The sequence below is a fragment of the Schistocerca gregaria genome, chromosome 4, assembly GCF_023897955.1.
Source record: "Schistocerca gregaria isolate iqSchGreg1 chromosome 4, iqSchGreg1.2, whole genome shotgun sequence".
NCBI lineage: Eukaryota > Metazoa > Arthropoda > Insecta > Orthoptera > Acrididae > Schistocerca > Schistocerca gregaria.
The window spans coordinates 726729171-726746965 of NC_064923.1; the positions used below are offsets into that span (position 1 = coordinate 726729171).

The 17795-nt window shown below is 44.3% G+C and overlaps 1 protein-coding gene across 1 annotated transcript in view; it reads left to right on the plus strand.

Annotated features, from left to right (window-relative positions):
• The window catches only part of LOC126267585 (atrial natriuretic peptide receptor 1-like), a 323447-nt gene that overhangs the window by 29826 nt on the left and 275826 nt on the right, over positions 1–17795 (plus strand). The window lies entirely within an intron of this gene.

Genomic DNA, 17795 nt, shown 5'->3' on the forward strand with positions numbered 1-17795 from the left:
AATAATATGAAAAATTCCTTTCACAGTTTTTCACAAATTCGAGAGGATGCAACCCGTTATGTCTTTTAGCTGGATCTAACTGTTCTTCTCCCTCTAGTAATTTACTACTAATCACACTTTCAGTGACGTGGTTAGGTCTTCCTCTTATTTTTCTTTCAAAGTCGCACATTTCGCCTTGAATTTGCGAAGTGTTGTGTTTGCACTTCTTTTTGAAGGTTGTTATTTGTTTACATAACTCTCTTTCGGTTTCTGTCACCGATTGTCTCATTTGAGCAATTTTGGTGTTAAGTTAGTTAGTATTTCGGATTTGAGATCGGACACTTTTTCATCAACTTTAGTTACTACTCAAGGTTCTACTTGATATTTAATTTTTATTATTTATGAGTCAAATCTTTCATTAATGTTATTTATTTGTCCTTGCATATTAGCAACATTACCATTCATAGTGTCTTCTTCAGATTTAAGGTCTCTAATGGCATTAATGACATTATTTCGAGTCCACTTTTTCGATCTGTTTGCTGATCTTAATCCTTTGCATTTTAATTTGATTGTTAATATTTCAACTTTGTTCTAAAATTTGTTGACCTTGTGCTGTAACCTGTGTGGCCAACATTTCTAACAGTTCTGTCATATCTAGGGTTTGTTCCCTTTCTTGTCTTGATGCGTTCACGTATTCAAATCCTACTTCTTGTGACTCAGTTACTTCGCTTTTAGCCTTCGGTGAGTCAAACATACCCCTTGATTCATTGATAAATCCACTTTCTTACTTCCTCTTCCTTGCCTTGTTCCATTTGTGATACGTCCATTGTATGAATTTGATCATTTACATGTGTGTGATATTCTGTGTAAGTCTGCTGTCGTCTTGTGTCGTCATCTGTTGTTATGTTTGGCGAACTAATGCATTCTGTACTCTCCCATCCTGTCCATCTTGCTCTAATTTCGTTCTTGTGTCCATCTCATATCCTGTTACTATTTTGTATCTCTAGCTTCCTAATCTGGGAGAAGCTCTACCAACTATTTCTCCTGTTCGTGCCGCTGGACGTTTACTATTCTTTCTACTTTTGTTTTTCATATAATATTTCTGTTTTAGATTGTCTCTCAAAGTAAAAATAACTAACGTCGTGTCACGCAGCGCCATGTGTAACATTCGTACTGGCGTTCGCGTGCGTGAGCTACACTATTTCCCAATAACAGAACTCCTGACCTGTCACAAAGAAGTCAAGTACAGCACAACTGTAGGCTAATAAGTACAAATTATGGTTTAAACCTGCGCAGTATAGTGTTACCCACTGGGAGGAGTTTCGAATTTGACGGTGTGCTACCTACTAGAAAGAGGGTATCGAACATGAAATTCGCAAGGGTAGCAGTTGGTAGACTACAGAAAGACTGAAATTTGGTTATAAATTACATTTACAGATTAAATATAAATGAAATAATAAAGTGGTTGCCAGCCTGATTAGGCATAATAATGTGAAAAATTATTTTCAGTGGATTTGGATGTACTCTTGCAAAAGTGACTTTAATAGATTCTTTCTTAGAAAAGTTCAATGAACACTTACAATAACCAGACGTTACTATACATTGGGTAGCAGTAGCACTCAATTGCAAAGACTAGCATTCACACAAACAAAATAGAGACTTTATTACTGATAATTGCAATCACTACTTCAGTCTTTAAATAATTCAGTACAAAAAATGTTCTCAAAGACTAAAACGTGACTAAATAACATCTAACCAGAGTTCAATTTAGGTTAACAGAGCTATACATATCACAAATGCAATAAAATTCACAATATTCACATTCCACATTGTCAATGTTTTAGGTTCATTAACAGAAACCTCTTCTCAGTTTGACTTATTCTGTTATTAAATAGTGTAGTGGAATCCTACAAACTGAACATTCCTTTATCCATCAATAAGCACACTTTACAGAAAGTACGCGCAGTATAAGAAATGCTGAACTACAACCCCACTTAAGATCATTTAGACCTCAAAGCTTGAAAACAATATACACTCGTAATATTCTTATTTGGATTGCTAAGTTCAAATTAACCCAGTTATTCGAAATGTTTCTAATTTTTCTGTCTCTTTTATCACTTGTCAGCCAAGTGATTTTCACCAATCACATTTAGATTCATTAGTACTAACCATTTGGAACTTTCGTATTGAAATATTTCATAATAAATCAAAAACCTTTCATCTGTTAAATATTATGTCGCCCTTCAATTACTCGTGAAGCGAGTAGTTTTTAACTCACAACCTTAATGTTCTTACATATTAAACAATGACACTTGTAAATTAGAAGCTATTCACAGTAAATTTGAGCTTTTCATAAATTCAACGTAAAATAAAATAGATTAATATCAGTCTTTCACAAACAGGATACTCGGACTTAAAATACTTTGAGAAAAGGACCTTCTTGGTTGATTGAAAGGGAAATTTTCATGGTTCAAATACCAGTTTTTGCAACACTTGGATTATTATTGCAAAATTAAACGCACACAAACACACTGGTTCATGCTGATATACAGTTCTAACCTCCTGACGTTGTTGGAGCAGTGGCGCAATAGCGGTGGCGAACATGTGGTGGCTACCTGGTCTCTCCTCTGGCGGATTATTGCTCTGTTTCACTTCTTCTTGGTTACGTAAATATTAATTGTACAGCCATTCCCAGTGCGAGAGCACCCTTTTATAGCAGTAACCACATCCGAGGCCGTTCCATCATAGATGAGCGTACCGAACGCTTCGCTCGGCACTTGCGGTGTTGACTCTACAACTGCTGGCCGCTGACTACCTCTCTCGCTTCCCACTCAGCCTGAGTGTGAATCCCACCTTTTAGCTCGCACCACACCATTTTCGTAGCCGAGGGCAATCACTGTGTCTTTAAAATTATGCAGGTTGTTACAAAAAGGACGACCAAACTTTCAGGAAGCATTCCTCACACACAAATAAAGAAAATATGTTATGTGGACATGTGTCCGGAAACGCTTACTTTCCATGTTAGAGCTCATTTTATTACTTCTCTTCAAATCACATTAATCATGGAATGGAAACACACCGCAACAGAACGTACCAGCGTGAATTTAAACACTTTGTTACAGGAAATGTTCAAAATGTCCTCCGTTAGCGAGGATACATGCACCCACCCATCGTCGCATGGAATCCCTGATGCGCTGGTGCAACCATGGAGAATGGCGTATTGTATCACAGCCGTCCACAATACGAGCACAAAGAGTCTCTACATTTGGTACCAGGGTTGCGTAGACAAGAGCTTTCAAATGCTTCTATAAATGAAAGGCAATAGGGTCGAGGTCAGGAGAGCGTGGAGACCATGGAATTGGTCCGCCTCTACCAATCCATCGGTCACCGCATCTGTTGTTGAGAAGCGTACGAACACATCGACTGAAATGTGCAGGAGCTCCATTGTACATGAATCACATGTTGTGTCGTACTTGTAAAGGCACATGTTCTAGCAGCACAGGTAGAGTATCCCGTATGAAATCACGATAACGTGCTCCATTGAGTGTAGGTGGAAGAACATGGGGCCCAATCAAGACATCACCAACAATGCCTGCCAACACGTTCACAGAAAATCTGTGTTGATGACGTGCTTGCACAACTGCGTGCGGATTCTCGTCAGCCCATACATGTCGATTGTGAAAATTTACAATTTGATCGTGTTGGAATGAAGTCTCATCCGTAAAGAGAACATTGCACTGAAATGAGGATTGACACATTGTTGGATGAACCATTCGCAGAAGTGTACCCGTGGAGGCCAATCAGCTACTGATAGTGCCTGCACACGCTATACATGGTACGGAAACAACTGGTTCTCCCGTAGCACTCTCCATACAGTGATGTGGTCAACGTTACCCTGTACAGCAGCAACTTCTCTGACGCTGACATTAGGGTTATCGTCAACTGCACGAAGAATTGCCTCGTCCATTGTAGGTGTCCTCGTCGTTCTAGGTCTTCCACAGTCCGAGTCATAGGCTGGAATGTTCCGTGCTCCCTAAGACGCCGATCAATTGCTTCGAACGTCTTCCTGTCGGGACACCTTTGTTCTGGAAATCTGTCTCGATACAAACGTACCTCGCCACGGCTATTGCCCCGTGCTAATCGATACATCAAATGGGCATCTGCCAACTCCGCATTTGTAAACATTGCACTGACTGCAAAACCACGTTCATGATGAACACTAACCTGTTGATGCTACGTACTGATGTGCTTGATGCGAGTATCGTAGAGCAATGAGTCGCGTGTCAACACAAGCACCCAAGTCAACATTACCTTCCATCATTTGGGCCAACTGACGGTGAATCGAGGAAGTACAGTACATACTGACGAAACTAAAATGAGCTCTAACATGGAAATTAAGCGTTTCCGGACACATGTCCACATGACATCTTTTCTTTATTTGTGTGTGAGGAATGTTTCCTGAAAGTTTGGCCGTACCTTTTTGTAACACCCTGTATAACACAAAGTCCGTAAGTATGAACCACTTTTTTACATTTTAGTTTCTCATACATAAACAAACGTATTTAATAAAATTCCATTACTTAAGCACACTATTACGTTAAACAATTTATACATTATAAAGTAACACCTCCCTCCAGTGATCCAAAGAACTTAACTAGTAACAAGTAAACACTTTTAAAATAAAGTTACACTACACATAATTACACATAATCCATAATGACGTTACAATACGTTTTCATATATTTTCCCTAAGCTTATGCCGACGTGGTATTCACGTTCACCCCAGCTGATCGTATGTCAAACATGTTCTTAGAGTAAAATTGTTTGCTCAGACCTAAAATTGACTGATATATGTCAAAAGTAAGAGCAGAACGGGATAATGATGGAGGACATGAGAACAATTTCTGAGTATTTTTGTATGAGGATCCCGCGGCATCAAGTGGCCTCTGTCAGGGTAACAACGTAATGTGATTTACGTGGTTTGTTACTCCAGTTATTTTAATTTTGTTGAACTACCTTTATAAAAATGAAATAAACAATAGTAATGAATCATCATAAACCGCAATTGCTGGTTATGTAACGTTAAAGTACAATTGTGCGGCTTGTACTCAGAGCTGGGCTGTGCGAACAGTTCAGAATACCCTCGTTTTGCCAATCTGGCATTAGATGCATCAGGTGCATATTTCGCATCTATCCATACTTCTGTGTTTCACAGTCACCGAACAACTAACATGGCAGGAAAAATAAAACGGGCATTGCTTTTTAAGCATCAAGGACTGTGGTACACGCGAAATGTATTCTCAATTTGGAATATAGGAACACCATCGCTATATAAGGGAATGATCACAGTGAAAATTTGTGCCAGACTGCGACCCGAACCCGGATTTCCAGCCTGCCGCGGTGGCCGAGCGGTTCTAGGCGCTCAGTCCGGAACCGCGAGACTGCTAGGGTCGCAGGTTCGAATTCTGCCTCGGACATGGATGTGTGTGATGTCTTTAGGTTAGTTAGGTTTAAGTAGTTCTAAGTTCTAGGGGACTGATGACCACAGATGTTAAGTCCCATATTGATCAGAGCCATTTGAACCATTTGAACCGGATTTCCAGTTTACCATGAGCGATCGTCTTGCCATTTGGCTATCCGTCCACGACTCACAGTCAGACCCAAACATCCATATGTCGTAAACCATGTGTCCACAACCTGCACTCGCACATCCATTACGTACACTATGAGATCAAAGGTATCCGGTCACCTGGCTGAAAATTACTTACAACTTCGTGGCACTCTCCATCGGAAATTCTGGAATTCAATATGGTGTTGCCCTACCCTTGGCCCTAATGACAGCTTCGACACTTGCAGGTGTACGTCAATCAGGTGATGGAAGTTTCTTGGGGAGTGGCAGCCCATTCTTCACGGAGTGCTGCACTGAGGAGAGGTACCGATGTCGGTCGGTGAGGCCTCGCAGGAAGTCGGCGTTCCAAAACATCCCAAAGCTGTTCTATAGGATTCAAGTCAGGACTCTGTGCAGGCCAGTCCATTACAGGGCCGTTACTGTTATGTAGCCACTCCACCACGGACCGTTTATTATGAGCAGGTGCTCGATCTTGTTGAAAGATGCAATCCCCATCCCCGAATTGCTCTCCAACAGTGGGAAACAAGAAGTTGCTTAAAATATCAATGTAGGCCTTTGCTGTGGTAGTGCCAAGCAAAACAACAAGGGGTGCAAGCTCCATGGAAAACACGACCACACCATAACACCACCACCTCCGATTTTTACTCTTGGCACTACACACGTTGGCAGATGGCGTTCACCGGGCATTCGCCATGCCCACACCATGCCATCGGATCGCCACATTATGTGCCGTGATTCGTCACTTCATACAACGTTTTTGCACTGTTCCATCGTCCAATGTTTACGCTCCTTACAGCAAGCGAGGCATCGTTTGGCATGTACCGGCGTGATGTGTGGCTTATTAGCAACCACTCGACCATGAAATCCAAGTTTTCTCACCTCCCGCCTAACTGTCATAGTGCTTGCAGTGGATCCTGATATAGCTTGGAATTCCTTTGTAATGGTATGGATTGATGTTTGCCTATTACACACTACGACGCTCTTCAGCTCTCGGCGGCCTCTGTCAGTCGACAGACGAGGTCGGCCTGTACGCTTTAGTGCTGTACGTGTCCCTTCATGTTTCCACTTGAAGATCGGAAAGAGTGGCCCCAGGGATGTTTAGAAGTGTTGAAATATCTCGTACGTACGTATGACACGAGTGATACCGAATCATCTGTCCACGTTTGAAGTCTGCTCTCTCACGATGTCTAATGGCTGCTGTGGTCGCTGATAAGGAGTTCCTGGCGGTAGGTGGTAACTCATTGCATCTAATATGAATAACATACGTTTTTGGGGATGTCCGAATACTTTTGATCACATAGTTTATATTCGCGTACAGAGGAGCCATTTTACTGGAATGTTGCTTGTGCGGCGTCTGTGCATAAATACGATATTGCAGTGCTTGTATTATTCCGAATTACGATGTAAAGTTTCTTCGGCTATGCGAAGTGTTGTAGCTGGAGTTTGGTTTCATCCTGTACTTGGTGTTTCAGGAGGAATAGCAAATACTACACATTACCTGTAAACACTACATACAACATGCGTCTCAATTTTAATGGTTACGAGATACAGTTGTCAGAAATCACCCAACCAATTAATCAAATAAACTTTTAAGCAAAAGTAAATGTCTTAATTCAAAGTTGATTTTGGTAAAGCCCACTTCCGACCATATCACTCGCGAATTCTCTATGCACCGAACGGTCAAGTCGTGCCTTGAGTTTACTTTTATTTTCCTGTAGACTTACCTTTTAACTTTCCCTACACGCAGTATTCTGACCAGGTAAGATCTGGGGACACTGATGACCAACAAATGTGACCATTTCAGCCGATCCATTTCCATAGCATTATACGTTAAGCTGATGTATTACCTGGCAACTAGAATGTGCAAAAGTTCCCGTCATTCTATGTCGACATACTCAGGCTTACAAGTTTTTCTTATATTTTTCAGGAAGAAATATAAATAAACTTTTTTTATTCTACTTGCATGACGCTGACTCTGCTGATAAGAATTAGTGAGAAGGATACGGGCTGCCGTATGTTACGTCCATCATATTCTCTTACATGGAACACCAATTTGAATGGATAATGTTCGTGTGCTTATTGAAGGAACATCTTCTACCAAGTGAACAATGTCTTCTCCTTCATCTCCGCTCTGTTCGTCTGGACATTCAGATGAAATGTAGTTTCTGGACGCTGCACCCGTCTCACGCACGAGTAAACACTCTTGAATGAGGTTCTCTGTGGTTAGGAAGTCGCACAGCGTATTCTTCAAAAGCAGCAGCGTTTCCATTACAAGACCCATGAACAAAGGCGTACTCAGCATTTCTAAATGAATCGGCCCAGAATTCACAATCACAGTTTAAAAATTCACTTCCGTAAACTAATACACAACTCCATAATCTAACTTCAAAACAAAAAGGAAATTCCACAAGTAAACCCATCAGAACTGGAGTTCCATCACGTGAAATGAAAACGTATCTCATTAACCAGCAGTATCTCTGTAACTGGTCAGTTAAGGACCATGACGTGTTAAAAATCGTAACCAATACACATGATAAAAACTTACCTTTAGTAGGTGTATTGCAGTATGTTTGCGGCCACGGACGTAGGCAGTGCTAACGTAGTCGCAGTGCACTGCATGTCATCGTCCATTTTCGGTGGTTTCTCACTGTTATCGATACAGAAGTATGGACATTGTGTGTATGAGAGGGAGTCTAACTGTGCTTGCCGTCAAATTTCTAACATAAAGCAGTAAGACCTACCTACGCGCCTGTCCTTATTTAATTAATTTTAAATGAGATTTATCATAATCTGTGTATTTACAATCAACTTAATTTCTTCAGACATAGAAAAGGTTTACCCAAGACAGTTGCATAAAAAAAAACTACAAGGTTCCCTCGGACGCCAGAACCACTCTGGGGATCAAATGTTCAAATTTGTGTGAAATCTTATGGGACTTAACTACTAAGGGCATCAGTCCCTAAGCTTACACACTACTTAACCTAAATTATCCTAAGGGCAAACACACACACGCATGCCCGAGGGAGGACTCGAACCTCTGCCGGGATCAGCCGCACAGTCCATGACTGAAACTCCTTGGACCTCTCGGTTAATACCGCTCGGCCAATCCGGGAAATCCCGGACACGTGGCAGCCGAAGAGACATATACTGAGGTGGCAAAATCCATGCATATGTAGTATACAGATAGCGGTAGAACCTTATACACAAAGTATAAAAGAGCAATGTATTGTTGCAGCTGTCATATGTACTCAGTTGATTCAAGCAAAAAGGTTTCCTGCCTGACAAGGGCCACACAACAGAAATTAAAGGACTTTGAACGCGGAATGGTAGTTGGTGCTAAACGTACGGCAGATTCCAGGTGGAAATCGTTAGCGAACTAATTATTTCGAGATTCATACTGTTAAGAACGTGCCTAGAATATCGAATTTTAGGCATTACCTCTTATCAGGGACAACACAGCGGCCTATAGCCTTTATTTAACGACCTAGGGTTGTCAGTGCTAACAGACAAGCACCACTGCATGAAATAACTGCTCAAATCAATGTTGGCGTACGACGAACATATACTTAGAACAGTGTGGTAAAATTTGCCTTTAATGAGCTTTAGCAACAGAGGACCGACGGCGAGTGTCTTTGCTAACGCAACGACATTTCCTGCAGCTCCTCTCCTGGCATCGTAGCCGTACCTGTTGGAACCAAGACGACTGGAAAACCGTGGCATGGTCACATGAGTCTCGATTGCAGTTGGTAAGAGCTGAAAATGGTTTAAATGACTCTAAACACCCTGGGACTTAACTTCTGAGGTCATCAGTCCGCTAGAACTTAGAACTACTGAAACCTAACTGACCTAAGGATATCCCACATATCCATGCCCGAGGCAGGATTCGAAACTGCGACCGTTGCAGCAGCGCAGTTCCGGACTGAAGCGCCTAGAACAGCTCGGCCACAACGGCCGGCGGTAAGAGCAGGAGGCATAGCTCGAGTGTGGCATTGGCACCACGAAACCATGGATCCAAGATGTCAACAAGGTACTGTGAAATCTGGTGGTGGCTCCATAATAGTGTGGTCTGTGTTTACATGGAGTGCATTCGGCTACTTGGAGACCATTTGGAGCCATTCATAGACGTCACACTCCAAACAACGATGTAATTTTCACAGATGACGATGCCCAAGTCACCAGGTCACAATCGCTCGCGATTAGTTTGAAGAATATTCTGGACAATTCGAGCCATTGGTTTGGCTACCAACATCGCCCGATATTAATCCCGTCGAAAATTTATGGGACACAATCGAAAGGTTACTTCGTGCCCAAATTCTTTCACCGGCAATACTTTCGCAATTATGGGCGGCTATAGAGACAGCATTGCTAAATTTCCGACAGATGGATCAGTTTACAGAACTGTCGTACAGTATGGGGTCAAAGTTTCAATAATAATACGCAATTCTCCAGCTAATACAAATGGAGAAAATTGGTTTGATAAATTTTGCAATAGATGTGGTCTACGCCAAACGTTAGTGGGGTTATGAACGCTCTGTTTAATTCACATACGGTTACTGAGAAACATGACCGGCTGGTGTGGCCAATCGGTTCTAGGCGCTTCAGTCTGGAACCGCGCGACCGCTACGGTCGCAGGTTCGAATCCTGCCTCGGCATGGATGAGTGTTGTCCTTAGGTTAGTTAGGTTTAAGTAGTTCTACGTTCTAGGGGACTGATGACCTCAGAAGCTAAGTTCCTTAGTGCTCAGAGCCATTTGAATCATTTGAGAACCATCACAAAACGTTTTTTTTTTGACATTTTTCATGCTCCGCAGCGGATATCTAAATAAGTGACAGCAGCAAATTGCTCAAATCTTAACGGTGTGTTCTTTAGGCATTCATCTGGAAATAGCGTCTTTCCGTTTTCAGAAAACTTCATCTGTTATCAAGAACTATCCCAAGAGTATAGTTTATAGGTACCAAATCCAAGCCACGAATTCAAGACGGCTATGCACAGCAAATGGCTGTTTTCCTAAAATCTTAATCTCAAACAACCCAGAAAAATTTCTTCATGTCTTTATCCGTTTTCGAGATGCAGAGTCCAAATTTATCCGATTGTACACGTAAAATATGAGCGTAACGACCAGTATGAAAGAAAAACGTATTTTATAAAGTGACGTAGCGTTTCTTTTAGCATCATAAAAGTTCTCGGAATCCCATGGTGTAGCACAGAAGCACATGCATAATTTTTCTGTACCTAAAATCTTGTCTGGGTTGTAAAATAATTTCTGCGCTATTTCAGATTCACATTAGTAGATTAACAAAATTTTACTGATTAATACAGTTCTTTCGATACCTTTGACATATATGGGTGTAGCAGGGGAAAGTGGGGAATCAATGGAAAAACTCTCTTGTTGGAGCGCACAAAGGACGAACATGCTCCTGTAGTAAAAGAGAGCAAGACTGAGTCAGTAATGGTGAGGGGAGACAATAGTAGTTGGACAGAACGAAGGAGACTGTGGGTGTGAGATAGGAGATACTGACAGTTAGAGACACACAAAGAGGGAATCACAATGAGTGGGCTGAATGCGTGAGTGAGAGTAACCACGTGGGACTGGATGAGTATGAACGACTTATAAAATGGACTAGTTCGAGTGAGCGGGCTACAGGGAGAGGAGTTTGTATGTAGTGAGAAGTGAGGTGCGTGTTAAGAAGTGCGCGCATATGTTGGCATACCAAAATTTCAGACACATTTTTTTAACATGTGAACAAGGTACTCTACTGGCCATTAAAATTGCTACACCACGAAGATAAAGTGCTGCAGACGTGAAATTTAATCGACAGGAAGAAGATGCTGTGATATGCAAATGATTAGCTTTTCATAGAATTCACACAAGGTTGGCGCCGGTGGCGACACCTGTAGGTGCTGACACGAGGAAAGTTTCCAACCGATTTCGCATACACAAACAGCAGTTGATCGGCGTTGCCTGGTGTAACGTTGTTGTGATGCCTCGTGTAAGGAGGATAAATGCGTACCATTACGTTTCCGACTTTGATAAAGGTAGGAGTGTAGCCTACCGCGATTGCGGTTTATCGTATCGTGACATTGCTGCTCGCTTCGGTCGAGATCCAATGGCTGTTAGCAGAATATGGAATAGGTGGGTTCAGGAAGGCAATACGGGACGTCGTGCTGGATCCCAACGGCCTCGTATCACTAGCAGTCGAGGTGACAGGCATCTCATCCGCCTGGCTGTAACGGGTGGTGCAACCACGTTTCGATCCCTGAGTCAAACGATGGAAACGTTCGCAAGACAACAACCATCTTCACGAACAGTTCCACGACGTTTGCAGTAGCATGGACTATCAGCTCGGAGACCATGGCTGCGGTTACCCTTGGCGCTGCATCACAGACAGGAGCGCCTGCGATGGTGTACTCAACGACGAACCTGGGTGAACGAATGGCAAAACGTCATTTTTTCGCATGAATTCAGGATATGTTTACAGCATTATGATGGTCGCATTCGTGTTTGGCGTGTACTCGTCCTCGCCATACTGGCGTATCAGCCGGCGTGATGGTATGTGTTGCCACTGGTTACGCGTCTCGGTCACCTCTTGTTCGCATTGCCGGCACTTTGACCAGTGGACGTAACATTTCAGATGTGTTACGACCCGTGGCTCTACCCTTCATTCGATCCCAGCGAAACCATACATTTCAGCAGGATAATGCACGACCGCATGTTAGAGGTCCTTTACGGGCCTTTCTGGATACAGAAAATGTTGCGGTTGGCAGGAGAGCCAACCGTGTTTTTCTAAAGGAGGCCGAACTGCACGCATCTCAGCTCACGCAGGCTGGCGTGAGGTCTGGAACATGACAAGGGAATTAGAATTGAGAAAAACGGACGTAGCAGGTGGAATACTTAACTTTAATCCATTCACGGAGAACGTCGCTCTTTATGGTACATGATTCACAATATAAATAGTACTGATACTGGCGCCTTGCTAGGTCATAGCAAATAACATAGCTGAAGGCTATGCTAACTATCGTCTCGGTAAATGAGAGCTTAGAAGTCAGTGAACCATCGGTAGCAAAGTCGGCTGTACAAATGGGGCGAGTGCTAGGAAGTCTCTGTAGATTTGCCGTGTGGCGGCACTCGGTCTGCAATCACTGATAGTGGCGACACACGGGTCCGACGTATACTACCGGACCGCGCCCGATTTAAAGGCTACCACCTAGCAAGTGTGGTGTCTGGCGGTGACACCACATTCCTCCCCCGCAAATCGGCGTACGGTTGTGGTATAACGCTTCCGCCCGCCATGGGGAGGACCGCATGTTGACGTATGCGACGAGGTGGGGAGCCTGACATCAGGCGAGGCTGTACCATCCGCACCCTGCCATTCGGACTGCGGGGAGCTAGGAAACGCCTGAAAACCTACTCCAGGGTGAACGCCAACATGCGGTGTATGCGCCCGTAGAGAGACAGGAGGGGCCGAAGGGTCGACCTCCATCGGGCCGGGGCACCCGACGGGCGAAGACGACATATGGTCCGGAGCGGGCAAGAGGTCCATGTCGGAGGACAACTGATCACGGGAAGCGATCGGCGGCGCGTGACCCAGGGAGGCGTCCGGCGCTTGCAGCGACTCGTCCACTGCGGGCGTCGCCGGCGGAAGAACAGGCGGCGGCGGCGGCGGCGGCGGCGGCGGCGGCGGCGGCGGCGGCAGCGCGTCGCCATGGGGCAAAATGGAAGGCTGCGTCGGTAACACCTGGGGCTGAGGCGAGCCAGTAGATGGGTCCCCATGGCGCTGACCGGACGGCACCGTCGCTGAAAGCAGACGGCGAGCGGCAGATCTCGTGCGACGACAGAGGCGCAGCTGATTGAGATGCCGACGCACCTCACCAGAGGCCACCAAAACCAGATACATAGCGCTGCTGAGGCAGCGAAAAATGCGCCCTTCGAGCCAACGCCGTGAATCTCGATAGTGGCGATAGTAGACAACGGGGCCTGGAGCAAGAGCAGGTGTCTGCCGCTGCACAGGAACCTGATCAGACGGATGTAGCAAAGACATCAAGGTTCGATGATGACGACCGTGGAGCAACTCAGCCGGCGAGCGACCATCTCGGGGCTGAGAGCTGTAAGGTGTCAGGCAAATCGAACACCTTCCATGAAAACCCTGACATGATAAGCAAATCCAGTAGTATGTCACATAGCTCCGAATAAATCGTGACATTAAATTAACCAAAGTAATATGTGTAAAAAGTGAGCAAATGGAATACCACAGACTAACACAAGAATGCCTAAATGCATGTCGTACCTTACTACTGTGAAGCGGACGTAGTTCCGAGGGGAGAAACGAGAACAGAAGCCGAGAGCAGAACCGTGTTAAGCTAGAAGGCCCTACGATAAGGGACGGACTGGACACCCATGTCGCCAGCCTACCTCTAAGACTACCACCCGCATGTTTTAGCGTGAGACTTTTTCGCGTCTCTGTTACGTCAAGAACCACCCCCCAGCCCATGTTAAAAGATAGAGCCCTCCAGAAGAACAGTAAAGATATTACGACAACGCTAAAAGGACCACACCAGCTGCAGGTTTTAGCGTGAGACTTTTTAGCGTCTCAGGTACGTCAAGGACCACCCCACAGCCCATGTTAAAAGATAGAGCCCTCCAGAAGAACAGTATAGATATTACGATAACGCTAAAAGGACAACACCAGCTGCAGGTTTTAGCGTGAGACTTTTTAGCGCCTCTGTTACGTTGCAGACTTTAAAAACATTGCCCCACCACGAAAAGTATAACGTTTCTCATTGGATAGACATAATTTTTGTAGGCGGAGCTTAAGGTTAACATTGAGACCCTGATTGGTCAAATGAAAACACAGCCAGATAGTTTTTTTTAATCTACTTCGGTAAATTGTAGTAAGGAGAGGTGAGGAGAGTTAGTTCCGAGACGGCGAGCTGGATGGCTGGTGCGCCGGCCGCTGTCGCCCAGACGCTGCCTAAACACTGTCAAGGTAATGAACGCACGCGATGCCGCATTTTTGAGCGCATAAGGCTTCACTCAGAACTGCAGAAGACTCATCTGTTACACCCCTTTTTTGCGTAATACTAGTGTCGATCGTTAATTAAAACTTATGGTGTTCACATTTGCCACTCGAAGAAAAGATCTGAAACGCGATGATTTTTCTTTTATATAGTTATTGAGAAGCCACATCAGCCACTGTAATTTACGAAAAGTTAGATAAGTAATTAAAGATAATTGAGTGTCACTGTAGACCATTTTGATAGCTTTCTCTTTTGTGAAACTTAAATTTAACCTAGATTATAGATGTGATATGGCATAGGTCATCCTTCGATCGATTGTAGAACTTGGAAACCCATTCAGGGAATATTCGTTCACATTTTTGTTCAACGCAGTTGGTTTTTACCATCCTGTATTAAAACATTTCCTTTTATCAATAGTGCAATTTATAAACGATGTTTTGTGAGTAGAATAAAATTTCCAATGGTAGACTTATCTGCTTTTTCGACGTTATTTTACCAGCTAAATAAAAATAGGAAAGCCTTGAACCCTTTCCACTAAATTTAGTTAGTATTAAGATTCTTTTACAGGGAGTGCAGTGGAGCTGACGCTGAGATCATTTAGTATCTGGTTATATCATCGCTAGTCTCACTGAACTCTTCTGAATTCTACATGTCATGTGTGGTCTGGCGTCTCCTTACCAGCAACAGGTCCCAGGTTCAAACTAGTCAATTCCCTAAAAAACACGCTCAGAGTGTCATTGCGCGAAAGTGGTAGGGAGACACGATATAGAACAAACAGACACCACCATGAATGTTTAGCGAGCGATACGAGGACAAATACAGCAATAACGCGTCCTCCAGAGAATGCCACTCTTAACTTCAACATCTGTGACTTGAAAGTCCTGACGAATCGTTCAGCGGCCTCATCACGCAATGCGTGGGGAACATTGCGCGCTCTGAAAAATTTCGGTTGCACGTTTATTCTCAGTTCCAAATGTGCTTTATAGTTCTTAGCGCAACCGAGTTCCGGTGCAAAAATGTCTGCAAATTCTTCACATAGACGAGAAACACTGTCGGAACCCACAATCTAGTTCACTGATAGGGCCTGATTTACTATAGACAAGTTAAACAACTGAAATAAATCGAAATCAAACAAGTTCACTGCTGAAGAAGAACGAAGGACGAAAAATGACACAAGTTTTGTTTGTCCTTTGTATGTTGCAAGAAGGCTGCACTGTCCTAACACAGGGATACGTTGACCAGAATAACTATTTAACGTAACATTTGCGGCACGCAACGGAGGTGTGCCCAGCAGTTTGTAAGTGTCTCGATTGATCAGTGAAACTGCAGCTCCTGTATCGAGCTGGAATGATATCACTTTGCCGTTAATGTCCAAGTCCACAAAAAGTTTATTGTCCTGCTGACGACAAGAGCGACTGTCTCGTGAAACGTGAACTGACACTGGTACATAATCACTTGCGACTTGACGGGAGTTCCGGCGATGTCGACGCACACTATTTTTGGGACGAACACAGTCACTTGTAGAGAGAGTGGCACTGCGCGGAGTGGAATGAACTACATGAATTTCCATGGGTGAAGTTTCGCGAGCCTGAGTATCCTTGGTTCGATTCCGATTCTGGCGCGAAGCAAAGGGCCTGGAACGAGTTTGAGCTTCCGATCGAAGCTTTTTCTGGCAAACACTCTGAACATGTCCTTTTTTATTACAATAAAAGCAAATAGCTTGGCGTGACGGGAAATTCTCACGCGAATGTTTAGTAGCACACCGCGGGCATAATTTGATCACTGCATTTGCTTGCCGGCGCGACACACGTGGCTGACAGCCTGGCGGCAGCGGCACGGCCGGGCGCGAGGGCTGTTTACTGCTCCGTGCAGCTCGCCCGGCGGGCCGGTTAACCTGACACTATGCTGGCGAAGTTTCAAATGATTCCTGAGCAAAGTCAAGTGTGTACTGCTGATTCAGTATGTCCATCACTTGTTGAAGGGAGGGATTTACAAGTTTCAAAATCTGTTCCCTTATACGAACATCAGAAACGTTCTGTGCAATTGCATCACGTACCATAGTATCCGAATAAGGTGAGCCACATTGACACTCAAAAGCACAATCCCTAGTAAGGCCTTGCAAGGTTGCAACCCAGTCCCGATTAGTCTAACTTGCCGTACGTTTTGTACGAAAGAAGGTATACCTTTTCGCAACTACATTGACTGATTCTTTGAATTATGCATCTAATGCAGACAAAATTTCTTCGTAGGACAGAGTTGCTACGTCGCGTCGGGGAAATAATTCAACTATTACACGGTACGTGTTCACGCCGACGGAAGGCAACAGAAATGGCTACCGCTCGTTACCTTGAATTCTGTAGGCGGCGAGATGGAATCCAAATTGGCGTGACCACTCCGTCCATCTTTCCAGTGCAGCATCAAAAGGTCGAAAAGTTGGTGCAACAGCGTGTTGTGGCTGCGTTAGCGGTGAAGCGGCTGCTGCCGCATCGTTTTGCATCGCACGTAGACCCTGGACGAGCTGTCCAAGGGCATCCAGTAGGGCCTGCGGCTGTTCATTCTGTAAGCGATAAAATTCGGACAGTACATCTGGAGATTGTGGCGAAGCCATTACACAAGTAAATCAGGGCAATTTAGATAAGAACACTTTTACTCGCGTCGCCAATGTTGTGGTTGGCAGGAGAGCCAACCGTGTTTTTCTAAAGGAGGCCGAAATCCTCGCGTCTCAGCTCACGCAGGCTGGCGTGAGGCCTGGAACAAGACAAGGGAATTAGAATTGAGAAAAACGGACGTAGCTGGTGGAACACTTAACTTTAATCCATTCATGGAGAACGTCGCTCTTTATGGTACATGATTCACAATATCAATAGTACGGATACTGGCGCCTTGCTGGGTCGTAGCAAACAACGTAGCTGAAGGCTATGCTAACTATCGTCTCGGCAAATGAGAGCGTAGAAGTCAGTGAACCATCGGTAGCAAAGTCGGCTGTAAAACTGGGGCTAGTGCTAGGAAGTCTCTCTACACCTGCCGTGTGGCGGCGCTCGGTCTGCAATCAATTGATAGTGGCGACACGCGGGTCCGACGTATACTGCGGGACCGCGGCCGATTTAAAGGCTACCACATAGCAAGTGTGGTGTCTGGCGGTGACACCAAATAAAATGTTCGACTACTGCCC